Genomic DNA, 14,357 nt, shown 5'->3' with positions numbered 1-14,357 from the left:
AAACCCAAAACTATAAAAACACTAGAAGACAACTAGGCAATACCATTGTGGACATAGGAATGGACAAAGATTTCATGACAAAGATACCAACAGCAATCACAGCAAAAACTGACAGAGGCTGGGCCTGCTGGCTCATGCCTGTAGTCCCAGCACTTTCGGAGGCCAAATTAGGAGGATAACTTGAGGCCAGGAGTTCAAGACCAACCTGGCCAACATAGCAAGACCCTATCTCTTAAAAAAAAATTGAAAAAACTGACAAACGGATCTAATTAAAGGTAACGGCAGGATAGGTGTGGTGGCTCATGCCTATAATCCCAGCACTTTGGGAGGCCAAGGTGGGCAGATCACCTGAGGTCAGGAGTTTGAGGCCAGCCTGGCCAACATGGTGAAACCCCGTCTCTACTAAAAATACAAACATGGCCGGGCGCGGTGGCTCAAGCCTGTAATCCCAGCACTTTGGGAGGCCAAGACGGGCGGATCACGAGGTCAGGAGTTCGAGACCATCCTGGCTAACACGGTGAAACCCCGTCTCCACTAAAAAATACAAAAAACTAGCCGGGCGAGGTGGTGGGCGCCTGTAGTCCCGGCTACTCGGGAGGCTGAGGCAGGAGAATGGCGTAAAAACCTGGGAGGCGGAGCTTGCAGTGAGCTGAGATCCGGCCACTGCACTCCACCCTGGGCGACATAGCGAGACTCCGTCTCAAAAAAAAAAAAAAAAAAAAAAAAAAAATTAGCCAGGTGTGGTGGCAGGCACCTGTAGTCCCAGCTACTTGGGAGGCTGAGGCAGGAGAATCACTTGAACCCAGGAGGTGGAGGTTGCAGTGAGCCGTGATTGTGCCACTACACTCCTGCCTGGGTGACAGGGTGTGACTCTGTCTCAAAACAAACAAACAAACAAAAAAAGGTAAAAACTTCTGCACAGTAAAAGAAACTATCAAAAGAGTAGACAGACAACCTACATAATTGGAGAAAATATTTGCAAACTATGCATCTGACAAAAGTCTAATACCCACCATCTATAAAGATCTTAAATTTACAAGAAAAAAACAAACAGCCCCATTAAAAAGTGGGAAAAGGACATGAACAGACACATTTCAAAAGAAGACATGTAGCCAAAAAGCATATGAAAAAATGCTTAATATCACTGATCATTAGAGAAATGCAGATCAAAACCATAATGAGATACCATCTCACATCAATCAGAATGGTTATTATTAAAAAGTCAAAAAATAACAGATGCTTTCAAGGTTGTGGAGAAAAGGGAATGGCTATACACTGTTGTTAGGTGTGTAAGTTAGTTCAGCCATTGTGGAAAGCAGTGTGGCTATTCCACAAAGAGCTAAAAACAGGACAACCATTTGACCCAGCAATCCCATTACTGGGTATATACCCAAAAGAATATAAATTGTTCTACAATAAAGACACAAGCATGCATATATTCATTGCAGCACTGTTCACAATAGCAAAGACATGGAATCAACCTAAATGCCATCAATGGTAGACTGGAAAAAGAAAATGTGGTACATATACACCATGGAATACTGTGCAGCCATTAAAAAAAAGAATGAGATTATATCCTTTGCTAGAACACAGATGGAACTGGAGGCCATCATCCTTGGCAAAGTAACACAGGAACAGAAAACCAAACACCACATGTTCTCACTTATAAGTAGGAGCTAAATGATGAGAACACATGGATACAAAGAGAAGAACAACAGACACTGGGGCCTACTTGAGGGTGGAGGATGGGAATAGGAAGAGGATCAGAAAAAATAACTATTGGGTACTAGGCTTAGTACCTAGGTTACTAAATAATCTGTAGAAAAGAACCCCATGACACGAGTTTACCAATATAACAAACTCATGTATCCCTGAACCTAAAATAAAAATTTTAAGAAAAGTAAAAACAGCTTTGAGGTATAATTCATATACCATGCAATTCACATGTTTGAAATGTACAAAACAATGGTTTTTAGATTAACTCAAAGTGGATGGAAAGAAAAAATTTTTTAAGAAATGGTGTTTAAAATATATTTACATATATGTGCAACCATCACCACAGCCAGTTTTAGAACGTTTTTAATCACATGAAAGAGAAACGCCATACCCTTTAGCTGTAACTTTCCTATCCCTCTGTCCCTACTCCCACCTCAGCCTGAAAGAAACACTAATCTACTTTCTGTCTGTATAGATTTCCCTGTTCTGGACATTCATTTGAATGAAATCATAAAGTCTGTGGTCTTTTGTGGCTGGTTTCTTTCCCTTTGCATACTGTTTTCAAGGTTCATCCATGTTGTAGCATGGATCAGTGTTGCATTCTTTTTATGGCCAGATAGCTTTCTGTTGTATGGATATACTATATCTTGTTTATCCATTCTTCAGTTGATGGACCTTTGGGATGTTTTATCCTTCTGGCTAATATGAATAACGCTGCCATAAATGTTTATGCCCAAGTTTCCTTGTGTGTGTTTTCATTTCTCTTGGGTATATACCTAGGAGTGGAATTGCTGGGTCATATCCTAACTCTGTTTAATCATTCGAGATACTGCCAGACTGTTTTTCAAAGCAGCTGCATAATTTTACATTCCCACTGCCAGTGTAAGAGGGTTCCAATTTCTCCACATCCTCACCAACACTTATTCTTTTCTGACTCTTTTATTCTAGCCGTCCTAGTTGTTATGAAGCGGTATTTCACTCTTGTTCCTAATGACTAGTGATGTCAAGCATCTTTTCGTGTGGTTTTGTTTTGTTTTGTTTGCTATTTTTGTGTCTTATTTGAAGGAATATCTATTCAGATCCTTTGCCCATTTAAAATTGGGTTATATGTTTTTCTGTTATTGACTTATAAGAGTTTCTTATATATTCTAGATACAAGTCACTCATCAGATATAGATGATTTACAAATATTTCTCCCATTACATGAGTTGTCTTTCACTTTCTTTTTTTTTTTTTTTTTTTTTTGAGACGGAGTCTCGCTCTGTCACCCAGGCTGGAGTGCAGTGGCCGGATCTCAGCTCACTGCAAGCTCTGCCTCCCGGGTTTACGTCATTCTCCTGCCTCAGCCTCCCGAGTAGCTGGGACTACAGGCGCCCGCCACCTTGCCCGGCTAGTTTTTTGTATTTTTTAGTAGAGACGGGGTTTCACCGTGCTAGCCAGGATGGTCTCGATCTCCTGACCTCGTGATCCGCCCGTCTCGGCCTCCCAAAGTGCTGGGATTACAGGCTTGAGCCACCGCTCCCGGCCGTCTTTCACTTTCTTGATAGTGTCTTTTGAAGCACAAAGGTTTTCATTTTGATGAAGTCCAATTTACCTGTATTTTCGTTTGTTGCTCATGCTCCTGGTATCATATCTGAGAATTCTTTGCCAAATTCAAGGTCATGAATATTTACCTTCTAAATGTTTTCTTCTAGAGTTTTATACTTTTTGTTCTTACATGTAAGTCTTTGGTCTATTCTGAGTTAATTTTTGATGGGAAGTCAGGGTTCAGCACTGGCTGGAAATGAAGAGGAGAGAGAGGCATGTGTTCTTGGCTGCAGTAGTCAGGAATCAAATATTCCTCTCTAGAGCAGTCTTATTTCAAATACCACAAACTCTCACCTTTCTTACCAAACTTGTGTACATTTTCTCAAGTAGATATTTGTTCACTTCCTGCTTACTCTTAGGACCATTTCCAGAGGCTTCATGTGACTCGTGTGTGTGTGTTTAATAATTTTCTTTTTTTAAAATTTGTATTTATGAGGTGAAGTCTCACTCTGTCTCCCAGGCTGGAGTGCAATGGCACTATCTTTCCTCACTGCAACCTCTGCCTCCCAGGTTCAGGTGATTCTCCTGCCTCAGCCTCTGGAGTATCTGGGATTACAGGTGTGTGCCATCACGCCCTGCTAATTTTTGTATTTTTAGTAGAGATGGGGTTTCGCCATGTTGGCCAGGCTGGTCTCGAACTCCTGGCCTCAAGCAATCCGCCCACAGCCTCCCAAAGTGCCGGGATTACAGGCATGAGCCACTGTGCCCAGCCATTTAAATATTTTTTGTCAGTTTCAATGAAGACAAGGTCAGCAGAGCGCCTTATGCTGTCATGCCAGAGGTCTGTCTCTTACTGATTTCTTATTAATGATTTTCATGATAAGTTATATTTTGTCTTATGTTAATATTGCTACACTAGCTTTATTTTGGTTAGGTTTGTTTGTTTGTTTGTTTGTTTTTGTTTTTAGAGGGAGTCTTGCTCTGTCTCCAGGCTGGAGTGCAGTGGCGCGATCTCAGCTCACTGCAACCTCGGCCTCCTGGGTTCAAGTGATTCTCTTGTCTCAGCGTCCCGAATAGCTGGGATTACAGGCTTGTACCATCACACCGGACTAATTTTTGTATTTTTAGTAGAGACGGGGTTTGCCATGTTGGCCAGGCTGGTCTTGAATTCCTGACCTCAGGTGATCCGCCCACCTCTGCCTCCCAAAGTGTTGGGATTACAGATGTGAGCCACCGCACCCGGCCTATTTTGGTTAGTATTTGAATGACACGTCTTTTCCTCTTCCTTTGTGTTCGGCTTTCCCGTGCCATTATGTTTGCGGAATTTCCCCAAGTAGACCTGAAATCTGCTTCTTCTAGGATGAATAAACATTTACTTCAGATGTAACTCGCCTCACAGTTAACATTCAGAAATGTTCTGAGGCTTTATTAAAAGAGCTGGTGGCCGGGCGCGGTGGCTCACGCCTGTAATCACAGCTCTTTGGGAGGCCGAGAAGGGCGGATCACGAGGTCAGGAGATCGAGACCATCCTGGCTAACACGGTGAAACCCCGTCTCTACTAAAAATACAAAAAAAATTAGCCGGGCGAGGTGGCGGGCGCCTGTAGTCCCAGCTACTCGGGAGGCTGAGGCAGGAGAATGGCGTGAACGCGGGAGGCGGAGCTTGCAGTGAGCTGAGATCCGGCCACTGCACTCCAGCCTGGGCGACAGAGCGAGACTCCGTCTCAAAAAAAAAAATAAAATAAAATAAAAATAAAAGAGGTGGTATGACTAGGCAGAGATAAAACAAACCCTATGAAAGAAAATTTTATTAAGGATGGAATGGAATTTTCACTTCAATCAGATGTATCACAGGCAGCTGAATAGCTTTATGAAGATTTGAAAGCCAAGAATAATTGCCACATTGACAGAGTTACTGCTGCGTCTTCTTTATGCAGGTATCTTTATGCAGTTAATTTCTCAGATCCCTTATTTCTCATAAATACATTTGTGTCTTAAAAGATTTTACCATCACTCTCAGCTTCATCTTTAGACAATTTTCCTAAAAGTACCCTAAATTTAATCTTTCCTACTTGCTGTTTTATAAAAATTGACTACTAAAAAGTATATGTATTTATGATGTACAACATAACATTTTGATATATGTATATATTGTGGAATGGCTAAATCAAGCTATTTAACATATTCACTACCTCACATACTTATCATTTTTTGTGGCTAGAATACTTAAAAATCTATTGTCTTAACAATTTTCAAGTATACAATGTATTGTTATTAACTATAGTCACCATGACATACAATAGATGACTTGAATTTTTTCCTCTTGTCCAGATAAAATTTTGTGTCCTTTGACCAACATCTCCCCAATCCCTCCACCTCACAGGTTCTGGTAACCACCATGCTACTTTCTGCTTCTAGTAGTTCAACTCTTGTAGGTTCTTGAAAAAGGTTTGTTGATTATATCTTTTTTTAAAAATCAATTTTTTTTTTTTTTTTTTTTTTTGAGACAGGATTTCTCTGTGTCACCCAGACTGGAGTGCAGTGGCACAATCTCAGCTCACTACAACCTCCACCTCCTGGGTTCAAGCTATGCTCCTACCTCAGCCTCCTGAGTAGCTGGGACCATAGGCACATGCCACCACACCTGGCTAATTTTTGCATTCTTTTATAGAGGTGGGGTTTCGCCATGTTGCCCAGGCTGGTCTCAAACTCTTGAGCTCAAGCAATCCACCCACCTCCCAAAGTGCTGGGATTATAGGTGTGAACCGCCTTGCCTGGCCAAAAAAAAAAACCCAAATCCAACTCAATATTGTTGATACTTCTTACCATTTTTCTAGTCTCTATTTAATTTATTTTGCTCTAATCTTTATTTTTTCATTCCTTCTACTAACTTTGGGCTTAATTTGTTTTTCTTTTTCTAGTTCCTTGAAGTGCAATGTTAGGTTGTTTATTTGGGATCTTTCTTCTTTTTTGGTGTAGGCATTTATCGCTACAAATTTCCCTCTTAAGAGTTGCTTCTGCTGCATCCTATAAGGGCTGGTATGTTGTGCATCCATTTCCATTTGTGTCAAGATTTTCAGAGACTGGATTTCAAAAAGGAAGGATATTTCTAAATTTCCCTTTTAATTTCTTCTTCGACCCATTGGTTGCTCAGGAGCATGTTGTTGAATTTCCACATAGTTGTGAATTTTCTGAAATTCCTTGTTATTGATTTCTAGTTTCTTTTTTTTAAAAAAAATTATTTTCATAGATTTTGGGGGAACAGGTATATTTGGTTACATGAGTAAGTTATTTAGTGGTGATTTGTGAGATTTTGGTGCATCCATCACCCGAGCAGTATACACTGAATCCAATTTGCAGTGTTTTATCCCTCACCCCCATCCCACCCTTTCACTTGAGTCCCCAAAGTCCATTGTATCATTCTTATGCCTTTGCATCCTTATAGTTTAGTTCTCGCTTATGAGTGAGAACATCTGATGTTTGGTTTTCCACTCCTAAGTTACTTCACTTAGAATGATAGTCTCCAGTTCTGTCCAGGTTGATTTGAATGTCATTAATTCGTTCCTTTTTATGGCTGAGTAGTATTCCATCTTGTATATATATACCACAATTTATTTATCCACTCTTTGATTGACGGGCATCTGGGCTGGTTCCTTATTTTTGCAATTGTGAATTTTACTGCTATAAATATGTGTGTGCAAGTATCTGCCTTGTATAATGACTTCTTTTCCTCTGGGTAGATACCTAGAAGTGAGATTCCTGGATCAAATGATAATTCCACTTTTAGTTCTTTAAGGAATCTCCACACTGTTTTCCATAGTGGTTGTACTAGTTTACATTCCTACCAGCAGTGTAAAAGTGTTCCCTTTTCACTGCATCCACACTTACATCTATTATTTTTTGATTTTTTAATTATGGCCATCACTGTAGGAGTAAGGTGGTATCACAATGTGGTTTTGATTTGCATTTCCCTGATCCTTAGTGATACTGAGCATTTTTTCATAGGTTTGTTGGCCATTTGTATATCTTCTTTTGAGAATTGTCTATTCATGTCCTTGGCCCACTTTTTGATGGGATTGTTTGTTTTTTCTTGCTAATTCAAGCTCCTTGTAGATTTTGGATATTAGTCCTCTGTCAGATGTATAGATTGTGAAGATTTTCTCCCACTCTGTGGGCTGTGTGTTTACTCTGCTGACTGTCGCTTTCATATCATTATGGTCAAAAAAGATACTTGATATAATTTCAGTCTTCTTAAATCTGTTAAAACTCATTTTGTGGTGTAACATATGATCTATCCTAGAGAATGTTCCATATGTGGTTGAGAAGAATGTGTGTTCTGCTGCTGTTGGATGGAATCCCAGTTGTCATTTGTTAGTGTTAGCTTTACTTGCCATCTGTAGATGCTAGACATTTTTTGACCCATGAATTATTGCTCCTTTTTGTTTTAAAAAAAAGACTGCTTTATATAAGGGTTTTTTCTATAACTTATCTCTCTTCTCTCATATTTTACTTTAAGAAGTGAGAAGAGGCCGGGCGCGGTGGCTCAAGTCTGTAATCCCAGCACTTTGGGAGGCCGAGACGGGCGGATCACTAGGTCAGGAGATTGAGACCATCCTGGCTAACACGGTGAAACCCCGTCTCTACTAAAAAATACAAAAAACTAGCCAGGCGAGGTGGCCTATAGTCCCAGCTACTCGGGAGGCTGAAGCAGGAGAATGGCGTAAACCCGGGAGGCGGAGCTTGCAGTGAGCTGAGATCTGGCCACTGCACTCCAGCCTGGGCGACAGAGTGAGACTCTGTCTCAAAAAAAAAAAAAAAAAAAAGTGAGAAGAATCAGGAAATGCTTTTAACATCCATCCTGAAAGCCTCCTTAGATCACCCATTTCACTAGGTACCTTTTCTACCTTCCATTTTACTGCAGATGATAGTGGTGCTAAACTTTTTGCCACTAGGTGATAAGAATCCATGTTTTTCTAGTTTTTTCAGTTTATTTTTATAGTTTAAGGGGTACAAGTGCAATATTGTTTCATGGATACGTTACATAGCCATGATGTCTGGACTTTTGGTGTAGCCGTCACTTGAATAGTGTACATTGTACCCAGTAGTTAATTTCTCATCCCTCACTCCCTGGTACCCTCCCCACCTTTCTGGTCTTCAATGTCTATTATTTCACTATGTCCATGTGTACACATTATTTAGCTCCCACTTATAAGTGAGAACATGCAGTATTTGACTTTCTGGTACTGAGTTATTTCGCTTAAGTTAATGGGCTCCAGTTCCATTCATGTTGCTGCAAAAACATGATTACATTCTTTTTTATGGCTGATTAGTATTCTATGGTATGTGTATATATACACACACATTGTGTATATATGTAAATATAACATATATATGCATATATATGTATGTATATACTCCATGGTGTGTGTATATATGTATATATGTGTGTGTGTATATGTATACATGTTAGATATGTATTTATAACAAATACATGTATGTTATATAGGTGCATGTATGTATATATACATGTGTGTGTCTCCCATGGTGTGTACACTACACACATATATATATATAAAATGTTCCTAGTTGCGTGTGGTGGCTCACACCTGTAATCCCAGCACTTTGGAAGGCTGAGACAGGCAAATCACAAGGTCAGGAGTTCAAGACCAGCCTGGCCAACATAGTGAAACCCCATCTCTACTAAAAATACAAAAAATTAGCCAGGGGTGGTGGTGGGCACCTATAATCCCAGCTACTCAGGAGAGTAGACCAGCCTGGCCAAGGTGGTGAAACTCCGTATCTACTAAAAATACAAAAATTAGCCAGGTGTGGTGGCACACACTTGTAATCCTAGCTACTTGGGAGGCTGAGGCACAAGAATCTCTTCAACCCAGGAGACAGAGGTTGCGGCCTAGGCAATGGAGTGAGACTATGTCTAAAATACATATATTATATATATAAAAATATATTATATATATTATTATTATTATATATAATATATAAAAATATATTTAAATATATATATATTTTTTACCAGCACCATTTATTGAAGAGCGTCCTTTTCTCAGTGTATGTTTTTGTCAACTTTGTCAAAGATCAGTTGGCTATGACTATATGGCTTTATTACTGGGTTCTCTCTTCTGTTCCATTGATCTATGTGTCTATTTTTATACCATGTTGTTTTGGTTACTATAATCTTGTACACTGGCTATGTTAGACAAGAGTGTTCTTTCAGAACACAGCTTGGCTGTGATTTTCCACATTTTTGTTTCACTGTAACAGTTTGCACATCTTGTGCTAGAAAATAATTTTCCACAGCTTATGTCAGCTCAAGTTCTGAATTATTTCTTTGTGCAACTTGTTCTACTCTGGGTGTGGACAATTTATTTGCATCTAGGAATAATTCAATAGATGCATTCTCTAAAATGTCACTGAGATATTACACTGCTTTATTCTATTCTGTCTTCTGGGAGTTGAAAGACTTCTTTTTCTTTTTAGTTTGAGGTGACTTCTTTGCCAAAACCTCTTGTTCAGGATTTGCCTGAACTAAATTTGTAGATACTTTTGATTTCTCCCAATCATTACAATCTTACAATAGAGTAAGAAGACAAGTCTGTTGGTTCAATTCAATGTTTCCAGTAATGCTAAATATCTCTGTCAAGATTTAATGTTTCTATGTATGTAAACTCCAGCTGTTTCTGAAATTTATCAGCCTTCACCTGATTCTGATCAAAAAGACTTTATTCTCAGAAGTGCTTCTGTAGATAACACCAAAATACTAAAAGAGGCAAGCACATTCCTATGAGCTTTAAACTGGTCTCCAGTTTTCAGTAACACTTTCCTCAAGTTTCTTTAAGTGCACACTTGTAGCCTTCTCAAAGGCTATCAGAATTTACTAACAGTCTCCTCAAGAAATTTTAGGCTTTCAGTGACACTTTCCTCAAAGTTCTTGCAGTTTCCTTCCACTGTGAATGCCACTCCAACTTTTTAGATTTTTACTATGGCAGCATCTCATATCCATGTGCCAAAATCTGTATTAGTTACTTACTACCATGTAATAAATTGCCCTAGAAGTTAGCAGCTTTTAAAAAACAATAAAATATTGGCCGGGTGCAGTGACTCATGCCTGTAATCCTGGAACTCTGAGAGGCTGAGGAGGGCAGGTCACCCTGAGGTCAGGAGTTTGAGACCAGTCCAGCCAATATAGCGAAACTCCGTCTCTACCAAAAATACAAAAATTAGCTGGGTGTAGTGGCCCATGCCTGTAATCCCAGCTACTCAGGAGGCTGAGGCAGGAGATTCGCTTGAACCCAGCAGTCAGAGGTTGCAGTGAGCTGAGTTCGTGCCACTGCACTCCAGCCTGGGCAACACAGCAAGACTCCATCTCAAAAACAACAACAAAAAACAATAAAACCAATAAACAGTTACAATTTCACAGTTTTCTATGGATCAGAAATTTGGGAGCATATAGTTGGGAAATTATGGCTTGGCTGTCTCATGGGGTTGCAGTTAAGTTGTCAACTGGGGCTGCAGCCAATTGAAAACAGGAAGGACATGCTTAGAAGATAACTTACTTATATGGCTGGTGTCAGTGCTAACTGTCAGCAGGAGGCCTCAGCTTTTCTCCATAGGGCTGAGTATTCTCATGACATGACAACTGCCTCCCCACATAGAAAGTAACAGTGTATTTTATGACCTTGGGAGTCTCAGAAGGCACACTAGTTATTTTCCCAATATCCTATTGGTTCTCAGGTCAACCCTATTCAGGGTTGGTCAGGGTCAAGAGGTGCTCGCTACAACGGTCAGATGTGGAGGATAATAGGAAATGCATTTAATATCTTGAAAACTAGCAAAAGAAAAAAAAAAAGGAAAGGATTAAACATGTATCCTGCATTTCTTTTGTAAACTGCATCTAAAATATAAGGGAAAAGACTGAAAGTAAATGAATGAAATATATATATATTTTTAATGAAATATATATTTAATATATTTAATATTAAATATATTTAATTTTATTTTATATATATATATATTTTTTTTTCCCAGCACCATTTATTGAAGAGCGTCCTTTTCTCAGTGTATGTTTTTGTCAACTTTGTCAAAGATCAGTTGGCTATGAGTATATGGCTTTATTACTGGGTTCTCTCTTCTGTTCCATTGATCTATGTGTCTGTTTTTATACCATGTTGTTTTGGTCCTCAGGGAGGATCACCTGAGCCCAGAAGGTAGAGGCTGCAGTAAGCCAAGACGGCACCACTGCATTCCAGCCTGCACAACAGAGTGAGCTCTGTCTTTAAAAAAAAAAAAAAAAAAAAAAATTCTTACAAAAAAACTCTAGGTCCTGCTAGGTTTATCAGTAAAATTTCCAGGGGAGGGCTGGGCACAGTGGCTCACAACTGTAACCCTAGCACTTTGGGATGCCAAGGCAGGTGGATCACCTGAGGTCAGAAGTTTGAGACCAGACTGGCCAATGTAGCAAAACCCCTTCTCTACTAAAAATACAAAAATTAGCCTGTCATGATGGTGGGTGTCTTTAATCCCAGCTACTTGGCAGGCTGAGGCAGGAGAATCGCTTGAACCCAGCGGGAGGAGGTTGCAATGAGCCGAGATTGCACCACTCCACTCCAGCATGGGCGAAAAAGCAAAACTGCATCTCAAAAGAAAAAAAAAAAAAAAAAATCCAAGGGAACATGTTCTTGGGACCCCCGAGGTCTATGTGCGAAAGAAAAATTAAAAGAAAAAAAAGTTAAAATTCCCAAACATTTAAAGGATAAATAATATTTATATTACACAAAATATTCCAGGGATTAGAAAAAGAGAAAATACAGACCAATTCATACTAAGAGGCCAGCATAACCTTGACACCAAAACCTGGAAAAGAATGTTAAAAGGAAAGAAACCTATAGGTCAATTGCTCTCATAAACATAGACAAAAATTCTAAATAAAATATTAGCAAGACAAATCCAGCAATCTATAAAAGGGTAAATGTTATATGATGTTGAGTTTATTCCAAAAATATAAAGTTGATTTGACATTTAAATTAAAGGATAAAAATGCAGTTGTCACAATTGATGGAGAATAAGCATTTGATAAAATGCCATACCCATTCAGGATTTAAAAAAAAATCTTTGCTATGCATTTGTTCAGCAGCAATAGAAACAAAATAAATAAAACTTTCTTAGAAACATTTTTAAGTAGTGATGAAAGAGTGTGCCCTTAATCTGAGAAAAGATTACTATAAAAAAGTATAGCAAACAAAGTATTTATTGCCAAATATTAGAAGTTTTCACCCTGGCCCGGTGTGGTGGCTCACGCCTGTAATTCCAACACTTTGGGAGGCTGACATGGGCAGATTACGAGGTCAGGAGATCGAGACCATCCTAGCTAACACGGTGAAACCCTGTCTCTACTAAAAAACACCAGGTGTGGTGGCACGTGCCTGTAGTCCCAGTTACTCGGGAGGCTGAGTCGGGAGAATCGCTTGAACACAGGAGGCAGAGGTTGCAGTGAGTCGTGATTGCGCCACTGCACTCCAGCCTGGGCAACAGAGCGAGACTCCATCTCAAAAAAAAAAAAAAAAAAGCTTTCCCCCTGAGATATGGAATAAAATGAGTTTATCCTCTGTTACTGTTTTGATTCAACATTAAACTGGACAGTTTATATTTAACAATGTGCAATGAGGTAATAAGGAATAAGTATGTAAGTACTGGAAAAGAAGAAACAAAATTTTCATTATTCACAGACAACATAAAAAACTCAAAATGAGGCCAGGCGCGGTGGCTCATGCCTATAATCCCAGTGCTTTGGGAGGCCGAGGCGGGTGGATCACGAGGTCAGGAGTTGAAGACCAGCCTGGCCAACACAGTGAAAACCCGTCTCTACTAAAAATACAAAAATTAGCTGGGCGTGGTGGCTTGTGCCTGTAGTCTCAGCTACTCAGGAGGCTGAGGCAGGAGAATCACTTGAACCGGGGAGGCAGAGGTTGTGGTGAAACGGTATCATGCCACTGCACTCCAGCCTGGGGGACAGAGGGAGACTTTGTCTCAAAACAAAACAAAGCAAACAAACAAAAGACTCAAAATGAATCTACAGAATTAACAAATAAATTTAGCAGGACCTGAATACAAAATCAACACATAAAAATAAATTATTGTTAAAAAATAAATAATTGGAAAATAAGTTACCTTAAATTATAGCATTTACATCAGTATCCAAAATAAATTAATTCTAATGAAAGATGTGCAAGATCTGTATGCTAAAAGTGAGTAAATAATATTAAAACAATTAAAGACCTAAACAAATGGAGGGTTATAACATTTTCATATATTGGAAGACTCAGAATTCTAAAGATTTATTCCATGTTGCTTATACAATCCCAGTTAAAATCCCAGCAGCTGGTTTTTAAAATTGCCAGCTGATTATTATATGGCAGATAAAACTGTCCCCCAAACCCCAATTCTTTCTCCAGCCAAAGAACTGGAAAATGGGTGGCCTAGTTGGAGAGAAAATCTTTTGACAACATTTACACTACTCCAGCCAAACTTCATGGCAAAAACTGCAGACAGAGCTGAATAAGGAACTTATATTTCCACCTCACCTAGCAATAATGAAGCACCATTCTCCCTTCCTGCAGTGTCCACAGAAGCTGAGCTGGGCATCTAGATTTCCACCCCTGCCTGCCAGCAACAGTGCCCCCCTCCCTATACCTGTGATAGCAGTGGAGGCTGAATCGGGTGTCTAAACGTCTACCCCTACCCAGCAACAATGAGGCACCTTTCCTCATGTCAGCAGAGGCTCAGGGAGGAGCATGGACTTGCACCTCCACCCAGTAGTAACAAGATGGTATCCAGGCCCCGCATGGTGGCTCATTCCTGTAATCCCAGCACTTTGGGAGGCTGAGGCAGGTGAATCACCTGAGGTCAGGAGTTCAAGACCAGTCTGGTCAACATGGTGAAACCCCATCTCTACTAAAACTTCAAAAATTAGCCAGGTGTGGTGGTGGGCATCTGTAATCCCAGCTGCTCGCAAGACTGAGGCAGGAGAATCTCTTGAACTCAGGAGGCGGAGGTTGTAGTGAAGCAAGATCATGCCACTGCACTCTGGCCTGTGCAACA

At 39.9% G+C, this 14,357-nt stretch overlaps 1 pseudogene; it reads right to left on the bottom strand.

Moving 5' to 3' along the window:
* Positions 1 to 9,401: 9,401 nt before the first annotated feature.
* On the bottom strand, positions 9,402 to 14,026 carry LOC139364015 (myoneurin pseudogene; annotated as a pseudogene).
* Between the last annotated feature and the right edge of the window lie 331 nt (positions 14,027 to 14,357).

Source organism: Macaca nemestrina, chromosome 7, assembly GCF_043159975.1.
Source record: "Macaca nemestrina isolate mMacNem1 chromosome 7, mMacNem.hap1, whole genome shotgun sequence".
In the NCBI taxonomy this organism is placed as follows: domain Eukaryota; kingdom Metazoa; phylum Chordata; class Mammalia; order Primates; family Cercopithecidae; genus Macaca; species Macaca nemestrina.
The sequence above is the reverse complement of the archived record's forward strand: the minus strand, read 5'-3'. Positions and strand labels throughout refer to the sequence as shown.